General features: G+C 45.0%; 1 protein-coding gene across 1 annotated transcript in view; it reads left to right on the top strand.

Annotated features, from left to right (window-relative positions):
- BRSK2 (BR serine/threonine kinase 2) overlaps positions 1 to 16,537 on the top strand; it is a 472,158-nt gene that overhangs the window by 92,225 nt on the left and 363,396 nt on the right. The window lies entirely within an intron of this gene.

Raw genomic sequence — 16,537 nt, 5'->3', positions numbered from 1 at the left:
CTTGTAGCAGTTTCATTTTTCCCATGATTACCATGGTCTCTGCTTTACACCCTGAAGCCATAATCATGAAACTCTTGTGAAGACATCAGGTAGGTTGGGGCATAATAGACATTCTGCTGCCCTTAGTCGTGAAAGTAGTGTCTTTAGCTCTCAAATAGCTGATCATTCCCCCGGACAGTGAGAGACTTGCTAATCTTTCATAATTTTCTCACCCAAATCAACTGAACTGGCTTTCCTGTGAATTTTTTAAAGGTGAAGTCTTTCATTTCTCCTGCAATCCACCCACCTTGAGGCCATAGCTGCCACAATTTTGAGAAGCGATATACCTCACTAGTGGAGAATATTTCTCCATTCTATTTATGTTCCACTAGCCTGGTTCAGCAGCAGATTTTACATCTATTCATGTCCATAAACAGCGGGAGATCTGATTAACTGGATTTTGTGAAGTAACTAGCAGAAAAGTGAAGGTATGAAGTACAATGGTTGGTGTCACATGTGCTCATAGTACATTTCATTTGTAGCTGTGACACACTTGGAATAATCAGACTTTTAGCATAATAAATAAGAATTATGTTATCCAGTTGTAGAGGAATTGTTCCTTCTGTCAACTGCATTGTGCATGTGACTAGGAGAGGACTTTTCAAAGCTGCTTTGTGTTGGCCTACCTCTGTTCCCTCTGAGTATTAATATTGACTGCAGTGGAATCAAAGTAGGATAAAGCTGGATGCTTCTGAAAATCCTTTCAGAATGTTGTTTGGGTATTTTTGCCCTTTTTTGGACTACTAAAAAGACAAGCTGGTTAAGATAATATTTATGTTGGACCCCTTTTGTTCATGAAAGAGAGGAGCTTTTGAGCTTACGCAGAGCTCTTCTTGGTGTGTTAGGTATTGACGGTTACAGGAAACAGGAAGCCACATTTGGTGGTTTCCAAGTCCAGTTTCATTTCACAGGCTGTCTTTCCACAGAAGTGAAAAGTTGATCCATAGCATAACGATGGTCTAGGAGAAGTGGAACTACTCAGTAGTTGTAAGGATTTCAAACTTGGAAGTGTAGACTTCCTATTTCCAGCTGCTTCAGTGTGTTTTACTGCACACTTACTCACTCTGGTTACATGCGGCTGCTTAAATTCTCCTTGGGCAGGGGTGGTGTTCTTCTGTGCTTAAAGGGCAGGTGCTATCATTGCTTTTGGTTTTAATAGCAGAAACAGGCTTTCGAAAGATATTAAATATTTATTAGGCACCTCCTGGCTTGGTGCTCATTTTGTCTCCTGTGGTGACATGGAAACTTCACCTGTTATAGTCAGTTCAGTCACAATATTACTGAAAAAATACAGCTATTTCTCTCTCTACTTAATGGCCCTTTCCTCCCTTTTCATGAGAATGGAGGTAGGAAGTGAGAAGTGAGAAAAGGTGGATGTAATGCTGTCCTGCGTATCTGAGAATGAGAGTAACTGATAATGAGGCATATGGCAAAACAGAGAGCTGAACATTAATTTTATCAGGCCTCTGAATTAACTCCTTTTTCATCATCACTATTTTTATCCTTTCTGTCCTCTCTTTTTTCTTTCTGACATTCTTTATCTTTCTGCATGACTTAATGAAACTAAAAATGAAATTACATAATTATTGTCTTGATCAATATCCATTTGTTTAAATCTGGAGCAATGCTTGATCTGCTATGGAGGACAAAGTGACTGTTCTGGGGTTTTGCAACAAGGTTAAAATCCAGGCCAGGTTTTGTAAACCTTTTGTTGAGTGTAAGCTTGAACAAGCTCTGAAGGAGACCAAAAAAAATGTTGTGGTTTCCTTCAATTTTTACACCAAGCCAGCTAAGTTGGTAATTTTGACTGAGTTTCACTTCCAGCTGTTTTGAGTCTCACTAGAAATTATTTTTGTTAGTAATTTGAATTAGGATGATGCCGAAAGATCACCAGTCAAGGGTCAGGGCTTCATTGTTGCTAGGCTCTGAGCGCATCCATGATTAACAGGTAGCCTTTGCCCCAGTCAGTTTGCAATCTAGTAGGATCAGAGCTGGCAACAGACTTTGCTGGGCCCTGGGCATGGGGTGGGGAGCTCATCTCTAGGCTTCCTGGTAGGGGACAGAGCTAGCCTCCTTCACCAAGCCCTCAGAGCTTCTTGGACTGCACCATGTGAGGTACTGGCAGCAATTTAAAGGGCCTGAGGCTCTGGCACAGGAATAGTGGTGTCAGCTTGGAGCCTCAGCCCCTTTTAAATCACAGGGCCTGGGGAGCTGCCCTCTTTGTCTTCTGACCCCCTGTCCAGGGCGTTGAGTAAGATTACAGTGAGGAGATGCTTCAGACCCTCTGAATCAAAGACTGCCAGCTGGGGGCAGGAGGACCCTAAACAAAATCTAGGAAAATAGGAGGATGCAGACACCAGACATTACAAATGAAATGAATCTGCATATGAAACTGGTGAAAAGTGAGTAACCAATGAGTTAGGCAAATTTTTAATTCCTGTATATGTGTGTTTTAACAAAGAAATTTGTTACATTTGCACTGGTGTCAGTGCATTTAAAAGAGTACAAACAACTTTGTTATCTAGGTGGAATTGGTAAAAGAGAAGTTTAGGTTTATTAAAAACAATTCCTTCTTCCATTTGCACAAGCGTTCAACAGCTAGAAGGGGGCACGTGCTGCATTTCCTTTATGCACTGTCTAGTGTCTCCATGGTGTGCTACAAGCACAACTTGAGAGGCCCATCTTAAGAGCCTTAGCACAGAGTAATGCTTTCACAGACATTTAATATGCTGTCTTGCTTTGGAAACAAGGCATCATTATAAGAGGATTTTTCTGAAGATTTCTCTTTCTCTTATGATTTTTGGACTTCATCCTTCTGTGAACTGCCTTCTGGAGCACAGTTATTCAGACCATGAAGTGCTGAGTGCAGTCTTCATCTCACAATGACCTGGGGGCCCAGAAAAAGGATGTGGTTCCTGCTCCTCTTCTTTTCTATAAGATAAGAATGGATTGGTGATGCAGGGGTCTCCTGCTGCTTATTCTGCAGCTTAGCCAACCATCTTCTGTCTGCTAAAACAAGAACAGATGCTGGACAGCCGGGCATTCACACTCCTGCTGCTGCTCAATAATAAAGCATGTTATGCAAATGTTGAGGAGATGTTCAAATTCCCCTTCTTCACCCTCCCCCCGCCCACAGAACTGCATATGTACATATTAAGGACCCGTAAGAAGCATGCTGGAGGGTTTGGGGTTTATTAACCGTTAGACTACCCTAGGCAATTTTGTAAGCACCTGGCTGTTGCCTTGCAACTTGTTGAGATACCTGTGTACCTGCAGAAGAGAGACCTGAGGGGGAGTTTGGGATACATTTGCTTTCCCTCCTCTGCAGCTGTGCGTAGCTGATGAAACCAACCATGTTAACACACCTCTGCCCTGCGGAGCCTGAAAGAGAGAAGCAATTTTGTGCCTGGACTGTAGCACTGCTGCTGCTGATGGTGACGGTGCTGTTGAATATGTGCTTCTATTCAGAATACTTTCTTCCTTCACTTCAATGGAAGGAGCCTTTGTTGACCAGCCGTTAGGACAACTGTGGTGAAAGTCAGTAAAACTCAAGAGGTAACTAGGAGATAGTCAGCAGAACGAAGCAGGATTAAAAGAAGCCAGCTGTTGAAGGAAGTCTGTCTGATAGGCAGAGATCGTGTATATTGCTTATGAATGGAAGTAATAAAGCAGTCAGAAGGGCTCATCTTTTTTTCATTTGGTTTGCAGCTTCGATAGGGTGACCGTATCCCCCCAGCCAAATATGGGACATGGGGAATGACCCCATCCCAGCCAAAATGGGATGGATGATCACGCTCTCTGGTGCACCAGGAACAGGGCTGCCGTCTCGCCAGCTAAGCTCCTGGCTTCCCCAGGCTGTGGGCGGCAGCTGGGTGGCTCCGGCTCCAGCCCTGCTGTGGCCAAGGTTCAAACCCGCTCCCCCCACACGCTCAAACTCCCCCACAGCTTCAGCTCCAGCTGCCCCAGTTCCAGCGGTCCCACTCCACCCCCAGTCCTGGCTCTTGCTCCAACCTCTGTGGCCTGGCTCAACCCCCTGCAGCTCTGGCTCCAGCCCTCCTCAGCCTCACTCCAACCCCACCCCAACCCCGGCTCCCGCTCCCGCTCCAACGTTAGTTGCCCAGGCCTCGGATCCAGCCCCCCTGGAGCCCCCAGATCACCCCCCATGGCTCTGGCCCCAAAACCTGTGGCCCTGCTGAACCCCCTGGGCTCCTGCTCCAACCTCCTTGGCCCCAGCTCAGTTCCAGACCCCACTGGGGGAAGCTGGGCAGCAGCTGAGCCACAGCTTGGTCTGGCTCCCAGCTCCCTCACGCGGGAGAAGCCAGTGAGCCAGTGTAAAATATGGGGCAAGTAGCCCCTCTTGCAAAATAAATCAGAATGCCAGAATGGCACCCGAAATACAGGGCTGTCCCACTGAAAATGGGATGGATAGTCACCCTAAGCTTCGAGATCCAAAGAAGGAAAAGGTGCCTCTTTTATATTTAGCTGTATGGCCAAAAGATATTAATCTGGTCTTTTGCTTTCTTTTCTAGATGTATAGCTTAATATTTGAATAGTTCTTTCCTCTCTGGAACTTTTTTCTTCCTTCAGCCCTCAAAAGATAAATCCCTACTTTTGAATGTTCAGGGCCATATTTTCAAAAGGAGGTCATCCTCACCTCTAGAATGGCAGATCTTCTCTTTTTGTGACCAACGTCTGATTCATGGAAAAATATGTGCACTGAATATATATGTGTAAGTGTGCAGATCAGCGATATTGCAAAAACTTGAGTGTGAAAATTTTTGAGCACAGTAACGGAAGTTACTTTTGAAATGTGACCTTTTCAGTTCTGTGGATGTTTGTGTTTGCAAAGTCTGTTCAGAGCCCTTTGGCTTGACTCTAAAATTTCATCTAATGCCCAATTTTCCTACATAGGTTGAACACAAAGATGATTTAGAATGGATGCCTTGTTGTCACCTTATTTATCTGCAACAACTCCTGAGCAAAGGTGGCAGTTGTGGAAGCATTAGAGACTTCCACAACCCAGCTTTTATTGTTGAGCTTCAAGGTCTCTTGTGTAGTGAATCATGTGTTTACTGCTTTCCCTGCAACAGCACAAACACCAATGGATGTGATCCGGAGCCCACAGAAGTCACTATCAAGCTCTCAAGGGCTTCAATTGTTCATGCAGGATTGGGCCCTAAAACAACAATTTTCTGTCCTGCTGCCGGAAATGTCAATACAGTAAAGTCTGTCTTAACCGGCATTCTATTATCCAGAACTGTTAAATAGCTGGCACTTTAACCATAGGTAAATATTAATTACCTTCTCCATAAGTACAGTCTAGTGAAAGTAAATACAAATAAATAGAGCAAATACAGTATGTTTACAGTGTACAATGCTACTGTTGGTAAATAAAGTACTCTGCATACATTTTTATTGTTTCTTAATATCTTATCTTGTTTTTACTTAATGTTATGCATTGCTAGGAATACGTTTCCATTATCCAGAATATTTGAATATCTGGCAACCTCCCAGTCCCAGAACTGCTGGATATGAAAGAGTTTACTGTATATCATCATCTACTGCAAAGTGAAACATGGCATTTTTAACTCAAGCCTTGTCTAGTGAACAAAGGGGAGGAAAATTTAGCTATTTTTTATTTATTTAAGTCAATGCTGTAACTTTAAAACTGCTTTGACAAAAAACCTTCTTCAATCCCTCTTAATTAATGAGAATCATATAGCTAAACCCATCCAGTAGGTTTTTATTTACAAATGCTTCCTTGTTCTGCCTATTTATTTAGGCATCACAGATGGTAACAGGGGAAAGGAGGAGTAGGAGAGAATGGTAAGTTATTGAGTAATCAGCCTGGGGCAAGTTAGTGAATTAAAATGTGTTGGGGAAAAATGTTACTCCAGCACTTTCTAGATTGTTGTTAAAATAACAGGATTTATTGAGCTGACTATATCCACCCTGGTGTCTGTATATAAATAGCCATGTTGTAGAGAGATGGGGAGCTGTCTGTGTACTAATATAGTCTACTCAATATGGCTTAACAGTGCTTTTGTTGCAGTCTTGGTTGATGATTCTCCTCTGGAAGACCCAGAGAGTAGAGGGGTAGGAGTAAAAGGGTTAGTATGCTGTCTCTTTAAGAATCTGTGGGGAGCCGCCTGGCAGGGAATTTCCACAGCCTCTCATGCACATTATGACATAATATGTTAAAGAAATAAGGCTTTTTGCTTTCTGTTTGATAGGTTAGATGAATGGGATAGATAATAGCTCATTGTTTCCTGCTCTTTGAATGACATTTCTCCATTGTCTTAAAGCCTTATTGGAGTGAACACACTGGGCTTTGTTGAAACAAAGCCACTTGTGCCCTGTGTCACCAAGTGAACTGCAGTGGAAATGCAAATGTGGTAGCACTGCAAGCCTTTGAGGTGGAGCCCCTGGACTAAATATTACAATCTCAGTGTCAGCTTTTCACAGCCCTTTGCTTTATAGTACAGTATTGGACGAGCAGCCTCTTTCATGGGAACATCAGTTTATGTGCCTAGTCATTTCACTGACTGCATCATGCAGACGGGCTTCAAATACCTTCAAAGTAACCATGGTAACTGAGGGTCACTGCAATTAGCTGAAGAAAAAGGAATTTCCCCCACATCCCAAACTCCCTGAGCCCTTTAAACAAATGGGCACAGAAAGATACACATTGGGTCTGATCCTCAAGTGCTGTAAACTAGTAGAGCTATATTGAATGCAGTAGAGTTTCACTGACTTACACCAGTTGATGTTCTCGCCCAGAAAGTATGTTGGCACTGGGGAAGAGAAATCAGCTCAGGTGGGTGCATCTTTCTTCTGAGCTCAGAGTTGTGACTGCTCATGCAAAAGCAGATTTGCTTGTGTGTGTTTGTGCGTGTGTATGTTTATGTGTACACAGACATTATCTGAATCCTTCCTCTGTACCCGGGAATTGCACATGTGTACTATATCCTGAGTAAAATCACCTCTGGTAGCTGAGAAAGAACTGCTGCTGTTATTAACTGAGCTGTGTGAAAGCGTGTGGTTTTGCTTTGAGGGGATTCCTGTGCCTGATTTAGGCTGGATTATCAACTGAATTTTAGAAATACTGCATCAGAATTTTAATGTAATTTAATACTGTAGTCCTAGTTCTGAGTGCCATTTGATATACTTAGCCATTCTTTACAATCCTAAAAATGTTATCCATATCCTAACAGACAATGGAATATGGGTTAGAGCTTTGTCTCTGTTATAATGATCAGAAATAAACTCCCCCCACCCCCTAGCTGCCGCTCTCAGCTTCAGCTATGAACTGTTGTACTGTCTGTCCCTTTTTTTATTTGGTGAACTGAAAATCTGGGTGCGCTGTTAGGCTAGAGGCTTTAAATGCTTCATTGAGAAGATTGCTCCATTTGTTAGCTTATTGATTAATTGAATAATTTTCCTAAACTCATGCTTACATTGATTTCATTTAAACATTGTCCTGGTGGTTCTAAATACAAACAATTCTTCTTTTGTTTCTTTGGAAGTTGCCCTTCATCCCTACTCCTGCTTTAGATTGGAACAGTATAAAAGATTTTTTCCCCTTTAGTTTGATCATTGCACGATTATCTTTAATGAATCTGAGGGATCTAACATAGAATGAATTTGTGTGTCAACTAAAGAATGGTCCACGCCACACTGAGAATGCTGGTGATGCAACAATATTCTGAGCAGAGAGGCTTCTATAGACACATGATATAGAATACAACTTAGCAAGTATATAGGCTGATGATATCCCTGGCAGGGAAGTAAATATGATTTAATCTTTAAAGGTACTGTAATTTTCCAGTCAGCGGTATTGATACGAGTTAAAAACAGTGCAAAGCTTTGAGAACATTTGTAGAGATTTTATAGTGAAGATATCTGATAATATCTCACATTCAGGACCAATGTTTTCAAAGATTCATGTCTGAAGTTGATTTTATATGGAATACACAGAACTTCTGAAGAACAGATAACTTATTTAGATATTATTAGGCTATGAATTTAGGTGCCCAACGTTTTGAGCCAATGCCTGTAACTTTTCCTTCATTGTACAAAAAAAGCTTTTGTTATCTGGCATGTTGGAGGCCTACTGGGTGGTGGTGAATCAAATATTCTGCTTAACCAAATGTTATACTTACCAGATGGGGCTCTGGGCTGAAGCAGGCAGTTGGGCTGTGGGAGGTAGTATGGTCACTGGGCTTGGGGTGCAGTTTCTGGGAGATGGCCAGGATGAGGGGTTTGAGGTAATAGAGGAAGTCTCTGTGCTTGGACAAAGGTGTTTGAAGTGTGTGTGGAGGGGGGCTTCGGGCTCAAGTAGTGGGATGGGGTATGGCTGGGCTCCAGAGTGAGATCAGAAATGAGAGGTTCGGTGTGTGGGAGGGGGATCCCAGCTGAGGGATTCGGTTGAATGTGGGAGGGGGTTAGGGTTCTGATTGTGGGCGTCATCTCTGCAGTGAGGCTGGAGATGAGGGGCTTGGGGTGTAAGAGGGGCTGCAGGACACAGGCTCTGTTAGGGAGTATGGATGTAGGAGGAGTTTTGGGGTGCTGGATCAGGGCAGTGCTCACACTGGGCATTCCCTGCAAGTGGCATCTCCCTGCTGCTCCTAGTTGGAAGTGCAGCTAGGTAGCTCTGCATGCTGCCTCCATCTACAGATGTTGCCCCAGCAGCTCCCATTGGTCACAGTTCCTGGCCAGTTGCATTTGTGGAGCCAGCACTTAGAATGGGGGTAGGCAGTACACAGAGCTTTCATAGCTGTTCCTCTGCATAGGAGCAGCAGGAATATGTTGTTTCTTCCAGGTAGCCACATGGAGACAGATAAGAGCAAGCTGCCCCCAGTTCACTAGGACTAAACACTGAACTTTTATTGAACACCAGAAATGCCTTTTAATAGAGCTTTCCAACTGGTGAAGTGCTGAATAAGACAGCTTTTACTGTAGCTAGCACTTCCCAGTCTGTTTAGGTATTTGAGTATTTTGCACACACTACCATTGCTTATGTGCTCAAAGAGCAACATTGTAGTACAAGAGGTCTTCAAAATCTGCATGCCGGCCCAAGCCTCCTGCTGAGCATGTTGCCTAACCACTTCTGCTTGCCACTAATAAATGTGATGCTTGACAAAAACATTATTTATGTACATCGTTCAGGACTGCAGTACATTTCAGGGGCCCTTCTCCAACTTTAATGCTGAAAAGCGGAGCATACAGCTTCACATGTACAAGAATAATTTCCTCATAACACTGAAATACAGCCACCTCTATGATTTTGTTGGGCCAGCAGTGAGAGAAGTTATAAACTGACTGAACTGTCATTTTTCCCCTTCGAATCTGGTCAGCCAAGGTACTCAGTCTTTCTCTTTCCCAAAGCTCATCCCATTCAGGTTTCTTCAGGTTTCTCTTAGTGACTTCATCAGATTTTTTAACACCCTTCACTTGCCACCTTCCTATTTTTTAGACAGTTGCTATCACCACATGTTCCCTCCTTGCAACCACTGGAATTTATACTTACATATTTTACTTTAGTACCATTGTAATGATCTGTAGCCGCTGTGCTTAAATAAGCTGTACCAGCATTTTCAAGCTTAAGAGAGTGCTGAAGAAGGTAAAGCTCTGAGAGCCTTTATAGACTGAGAAGGAAGTAGAAGGGTACACTGAGGATACTGGTTAGGGAAGTTATGTGGGGTGGGAGGAAGGGAAGAGATAGAGAAAAACACTGCAAAGCTCGAGGACTTCTGTGTCATCCCCTCAAGAAATATGTGCTGTATATCTTTTCCACTTTGCCTGAAGCTTCATTGCTATCACAGTATTTGTCACTAGAAGTGCCTGTTCCTTACCCTCTTTTTGATGTTTCCTTGGTCTGTGATAGAGTTCTCTTTCAATTTTTTCCTCTTCTGCTTTATTATCATGTTTCTTCATCAAGTTTGTTTTATTTTCTTTGAAACGCGGAAAGTTCTCTAAACTATTGAGGGCAAACGTGGATCGTTTAATGTTAAAAAAGAAACATGGTTTGATTGTGAGATGGCACCAGGATCATCCACTCCAGCAAGAAATTCCTCTGGCTTTTTTATCCTTTGCTTTTTATGAAGTCAGAGAGAAATTATAACATCTCTTAGATGTCCACAGTACATTTATGTAGTATAAATAAAGTTAAGTGTTTCTTTGGTTTTGTAAATCATCAGAATTATCCAGACTCACTGGTCCAGATGTCTGCAATCTGTGGCTCTGGAGCTGCATGCGGCTCTTTAAGAACTTCCTTGTGGCTCCTCATGCTATAATTGCAAAGTAAAATACAAAAAAAAAACCAAAAAAAAACCCCCTCTTGATTATTTTCAGTAAATGGTGAATGTCTAAAAGCCCGACAGTGAGCAGCTCATCTCTAAATAACAAATGATATATGATCTCAAAATGTTAGATAACTTCCCCTTTAATATGTGCCGTGCATTGTGGGATATGTCACTGTATCTGTGTTTTGATTGTGTTGTTAATAAAGTCTTGATTTTCAAAAGGAAAAGGAAGGTTGCGGAACAGCTGCTGTGAAGGACAACACATGTTAAGAAAGAAAACTAAAATTAAATGTGGAGTAAAATTGGTGTAATCAAAGTGGGGTAGGAATGGCTTCAAAGAAGGGGAAAATCAAAGATAAAAACAGAGAATTTCAGACTGAATGGACCCAGTGCTTCATATTTATATCGAGTTCGGCTGGGTTCCCTTTATGTCTCCTTTGCCATGAGAAATTAACTAACAACAAAAAATGCACACTGGAGGCATTTTATCAAAAAAACAAAAAGCTACTTTTGCTACACAGTATCCAGCTGGAGATGCTGGAAAAAAAGCCAGCTATGCAAAGCACATCAGAGTAAGAACATGTTCACTAAATGGGTGAAATCACCAAGTAGCATAACTGTGGCTGGTTTTGTGGCAACTCAAGATATCATGAAACGAGGAAAGCTGTTCACAGATGGCAAATATGTAAAAGAGTGCTTTATCGAAGTATCAGAGCATCTGTACAGTGATTTCAAAAATGAAATAGTTCAGAATCTAGTGTTTTCCAAACAAAGAGAAGGTTCTGGAGTGAAAGCCAGGAAGACAGTGGTACAAACATGCACATGTGGAGTGTGAGGAAGCAGAATATGTAAAAAGTTTGTGAATGTCCTGCACTAAACGTGTTGCGTTACAAATTGTTGTGTGTGGGCTGTTCTTAAAAGTAGGGGTTACAAAAAGTTTGGTTTGACGTTATCTATTAAGGACCAGTGCTTCCCCCCCACCCCAAAAAGGTGCTGGTACTCACCCCCTGTGTTGGACAGGGGGTCCCATGGCTGGGAAGCAGCTAGGGGCAGAGCCTCACTGGCAGCCCAGCCACGGTAACACTGGGCAGGGTTCATGGGAACCCTGCAGCCCTGAGGTGCTCTACAGCACACGAGCCATGTCTGGAGGTGCCCCGTGCTTGGAGGTGCCCCATGGCATGTGAGCTGTGGCTGGAGGTGCCCTGCAGCTGGAGGCAACCCATAGTGCATGAGCCATGGCTGGAAGTGCCTTGTCACACAAGCCATGGCTGGAGGTGCCCCTTGGCTGGAAACACCCATGGGGCATGAGCCTGCAGCTGGCAGTACCCCATGGCACTAAAATAACAGGAAAAAAGGTGGTGGAATGCCATTTTGGTGCATTCTTCCAGAAAAAAAGGCATGTTGAGGTCTGTCATATATTCATATGCATTGCGGCTCTTGAATTATTCAGTTTTTAACCAAATTTGAAAAAAAATGGCTCTACTTGCTCTTTTGGTTGCCAGCCCCTGCACTGGTCTAAATTCTGCCACAAAGAGAGTCAAATCAAAACTTCAGATCTAAACCTGAATAAAACCTGCATTGCTATTAGGTCCAAAGCTCACTGAAGACTGTAGAAAGATTCTTCTTGGCTGAGATGGGCTTTGGATCAGGCTAAGAATGCTGGATTTAAGAGTGAATGTAATGCAGTAGAAAAGCTTTCTGAGGTAATATCAGGACTTTCCTATTAATTATTGCAGCCTGGGCTGTTGTGTCAACAGGAAAGATTGGGTATTTTCATGTGGAGGACATCCCAATTACATCAGAGATTGAGAGGAAGGCGGTCGGGGAAGACATCTCTGACATCTCTGACCTTTGATACTTTCATGAAACTTCCTACTGCCACCAGTCTGTCTCCAACTTCTTCTTTCCAAAGCCTGGCCTAAGACTCTGTCCAATCTTATTCGGATCAGTACTCCTGGCCACTGGCGATTGTGGAACCAAAAATGGAGAAGTGTCTGAAGGAGAATATGTTTATACAACACAGCATCATGCATATGTCAGCTCACATGTTTCAGTATGAAAATAAAAACACACATTTACAATTCCTGCACCTATTTTTTGTGACCAGGATTTACAATCCTGTTAACATTTGCCCAGGATCTGGAGAGTAATATCAAGACATCTGCCTTTCTCCTATGGGGTTGTTTAAACCCTGATGGCAAGTTGCTAATATATCCCTGCGCCTTGCTTTCTGAAAGTCTTGTTGCTTATCTTGGTTTTCATGTTTTTTCCTGAAGTATGACAGCAGATGTGTGGGGTGCACATGTACTTTTCATGTGGTCAGGAATACTATAAATAACCTGAGTTTGGCCATCAGAGGGTACTTTAGGCCTTTTGTGGTATATGTTGTAGGCTGAGTAGTGATGAAGTGGAGGGAAAGGGGCCTACTGGGGAAGGTTGATATAGATTAGAAACTTGTCAACAGATCTGTTTTTCCTGGCAAAGACGGCCCATTTTCCCAGATTAGTTTTCAGGGAATATTTCATGCATTTTGTACAAATTCAGCTTATTCTCCCTTTTGCCATCGCAGTCTTCTCAATGAAACCACAGTTTATAGTCATATAAAATGATTATGGGCTAGAATATCTCTTTACACACAGTCTTATGCAAGGGATGTCATATAAGTTGGACCACAACAGATGTCATGGAAGGAATTGTGATTCAGACACACAGTTATTCCCCTTCTTCCTCCTTACATCCAAATGCTAGCAATACACTGATTATACTAGCATTATACGAGCATTAAGATCCTGGTATTGCACAAAATTAGCATGTGCTTATCTTTGAATGCATCTTCTGCAATGCAGAAAGTTAAGCACTTCTGTATGTTTTCTCAGGTCATCACTACTTGACTTCAGGCCTGTCTGCTGGCAAGCAAGATAGCAAAGCTAGTCCATGCCTTGCCCTAGCAGAGATAATGCAAAGTGCTGCAGAATGAAAGCCATTTCCAGTGTGCCACTAGAAGTTTTGTTGGCCCTACAAAGCTCAGAAACTAAGCTACATATTCTTGAGTGCCATCTACTGGTATCTTGTCTATTAATGTTATGGAGACATTTTTTTGACAGACCATTCTTATCCACCCAGCATGGGAAAGGCATAAGCAGGCAAGTAGATGAACTTACTCTTCTGGGCCTGTAAACATTGTCTTTATAATCTGTACAATGGAATATAGAGTCAGGGGTTCATCCAAGGTTTTACTCCCTATGTTGCTGTGAGCAGTTCACACCTGTGCCCGGGTGGCCAGGGGCCGCAATGGAGGAGAAGCCTGGGATGAAGCAGCGGTAATACCCTGCTAACCCCAGTACCTGGCGCACCTGTCTCTTCGAGGATGGAGGGGCATACTGCTGGAGGGCTTGGATATTCCCCACTAGGGGGCTTACTATGCCCTTCCCCAAGGTGTACCCTCAGTAGGTGGTCTCATCCCTTCTGAGGTGGCGTTTTGCTGGATTTGCCGTCAGGCCCGCTTCCTGGAGCGACTGCAATACGGCAGACACATGTTGTAGGTGGGTCTGCCAATTGTGGCTGTAGATCACTATATTGTCCAAATATGCTGCAGTGTATTGTCTATGGGGACACAGAAGCCGGTCCATCAGGCGCTGGAACATAGCTGGGGCACCGTGCAGCCCGAAGGGCATGGTTCAGAACTGGAAGAGTCCAAAGGGAGTGGAGAAAGCTGTCTTCTCCTTGGACTCAGGTGTGAGGGGATTTGCCAATAGCCCTTTGTTAAGTTGAGGGTAGTGATGTATTCGACTTCCCCAAGCCGATCAAGCAACTCATCTACCTGGGGCATTGGATAGGCATCGAATTTGGATATGGCATTCAACTTCTGGAAGTTGATGCAAAACTGAGTGCTCCCATCCAGTTTGGGGACTAAGACTATTGGGCTTTTCCATTTGCTGAAAGATTCCTCGATTACCCCCAGCGCTAGCATCGATTGCAGTTCTTGCTTGACCACCTCCCTCAACTTCTGGGGAAGGGGTCTGGGTATGGTGGACAGCCAAGTGAGCTCGACCGGGTTTCATTGAAAAGGCTGAGGAAAAGTCGGCCACTAACTTCTGGGCCTGAAATCTCTGCTCTGAGGTAAGGTTGGGCCCAATCTCTACCTCCCCAGGGTTTGCCACCTGCGCTGCCTGGGGCCCCAGTTCTGGATCTGGTGGGTAGTGGGGTGATTAGTAGCCCTTCCTGGGCCTTCCAGGGTTTTAAGAGACTTACATTGTAGATCTGCCACCCCTTACGCTTATCTGGCTGGTCTACCTCATAGTTCACTGGGCCCACTCACCGGACAATCTTGTAAGGGCCCTGCCAGTGGCTGAGGAGCTTAGAGTTGTACTTGGCAGAAGCAGTAACACTCGATACCCCAGGCTGAAACTCCTGGAGTCTGGCCTGTTTGTTGTAAGTTGTCTCCTGGGCCTGCTGTGCTTGCAGGAGGTTCTCTTGGGCAAATGTCCCTTTAGCTTCAAGCCTCTCACGTAGGTTGAGCACATATTGCACCATGTTATTACTTCGTGAGGGCTGTTCCTCCCACATCTCTCTTACTAGGTCCAGAATCCCCTGTGGCTGCCTCCCATACAGGAGTTCGAAGGGTGAAAACCCTGTGGAGGCCTGAGGCACCTCCCAAACTGCAAACATGAGGGCGGGGAGGAGGTGGTCCCAGTGACACACATCTGTCAGCACAAACTTGCTGAGCATGGCCTTCAAAGTCTGATTGAAGTGTTCTACGACTCTATCAGTCTGCAAGTGGTAGACAGACGTTCAGAGGGTCTGAATCTTTAGCAGCCGGCAAAGTTGTTGCACCGTTTGTGACATAAAGTTTGTCCCTTGATCCATTAGGATCTCCCGTGGGACCCTGCCCTGAGCAAAAATGTTCATGAGCTCAGTTGCCACTCTCTTGGCACTCTTTGAGTGTAGCAGCACGGCTTCCGGGTACTGGATACCGAGGATGAACCGGTATCCAGTGGCATTCTTCTCCAGGGGGCTGACTATATCAACACCAGTCCGCTCGAAGGGTGTACTCACGAGTGGGAGGGGAACTAATGGGGCCTTCTCCATGGACCGCGGAGCTGTGAGCTGGCACTCTGGGCAGGAGGCACAGAAGTCTGCAACCTCTCTGTGGATGCCAGGCCAAAAGAAGCAGGCCAGGATCTGGGCCAGGGTCTTGTCTCTCCCAGGTGTCCTGCCATGGGGATGGCATGGGCAAGGAACATGACCTGTCTCCAATACGGCTGGGGGACCAGGAGCTAATGGTACACTTCTCCAGTCTGTGGGTCCTTCTCCACATGGTAGAGACGGTCTCCCTGGATTTCAAAGTGGGGGAACTGTCCCACTGGATGGGCTCCGATGGTCTCCCCATTCACTACTGCCACCTAATTGTATGTGAGGCTCAGAGTCTCATCGCCTGATGCTCCCCTACAAAGTCTGAGGGCCATGCGAGGACTGCAGATTCAGGCAGCGGGGGTGGCTCCCTCTCCAGTTCATGGGGGCTCGGGTCCACCTGGGCTGGGGCTGGCCCAGGGGAAGTCCCTTCCCCTGGGTCCACCACCTCCCCTACTCCAGCCAGATTTGCGGTCCCTGCCTTTCCCTTCCTCAGTGACTGGGGTTGCTGCTCCCTAGCTGAAGGCTTCCCAAGTCCTGCTAGTAGTTCATGAAAATGTCCCCACTCTCTACCCAGTATTACCAGATAGGCAAGAGCTGGGGCCAGGCCAGCCATCGCTGGTTCTTTGTGCCTTCCCACCCGTAGGGTCACCCGGGTGCAGGGATAGGCCTTCACATCCCTGTGGCACACTGCAGCCTGATGGTGCCTTGGGGAGGCCCTGCATCAGGCACGAGCGCTTGCGAACCAGGGTCTGGGCACACCCTGAGTCGATCAGCCCAATTGCCTCTGTCGCATTGACAAACACCGGGATGGTCAGCGTGGCAGGGCCTTGGGGGTGCGCCCGTGTTTGCGGGATCCAGAGCTTCCCACAGTTGCACTCCACGTATGGGCAGTCTGCCCCCACATATGAAGCAGGAGTCCTGTTCCGGGGTGGCCTTCGGGGGGTCTCCTCAAGGGGCCCATGGCGGGGTGGATGTGGAACCGGATGTCCAGGCTGGGGCATGAGTGGGGTCACTCTTAACTTGTCTGAGAGGCAGCTGGGTTCCTTATGGGGGAGCTCTTG

Source organism: Carettochelys insculpta, chromosome 6 (assembly GCF_033958435.1).
Source record: "Carettochelys insculpta isolate YL-2023 chromosome 6, ASM3395843v1, whole genome shotgun sequence".
In the NCBI taxonomy this organism is placed as follows: Eukaryota; Metazoa; Chordata; order Testudines; family Carettochelyidae; genus Carettochelys; species Carettochelys insculpta.
This window is presented reverse-complemented; position numbering and strand designations above follow the sequence as displayed.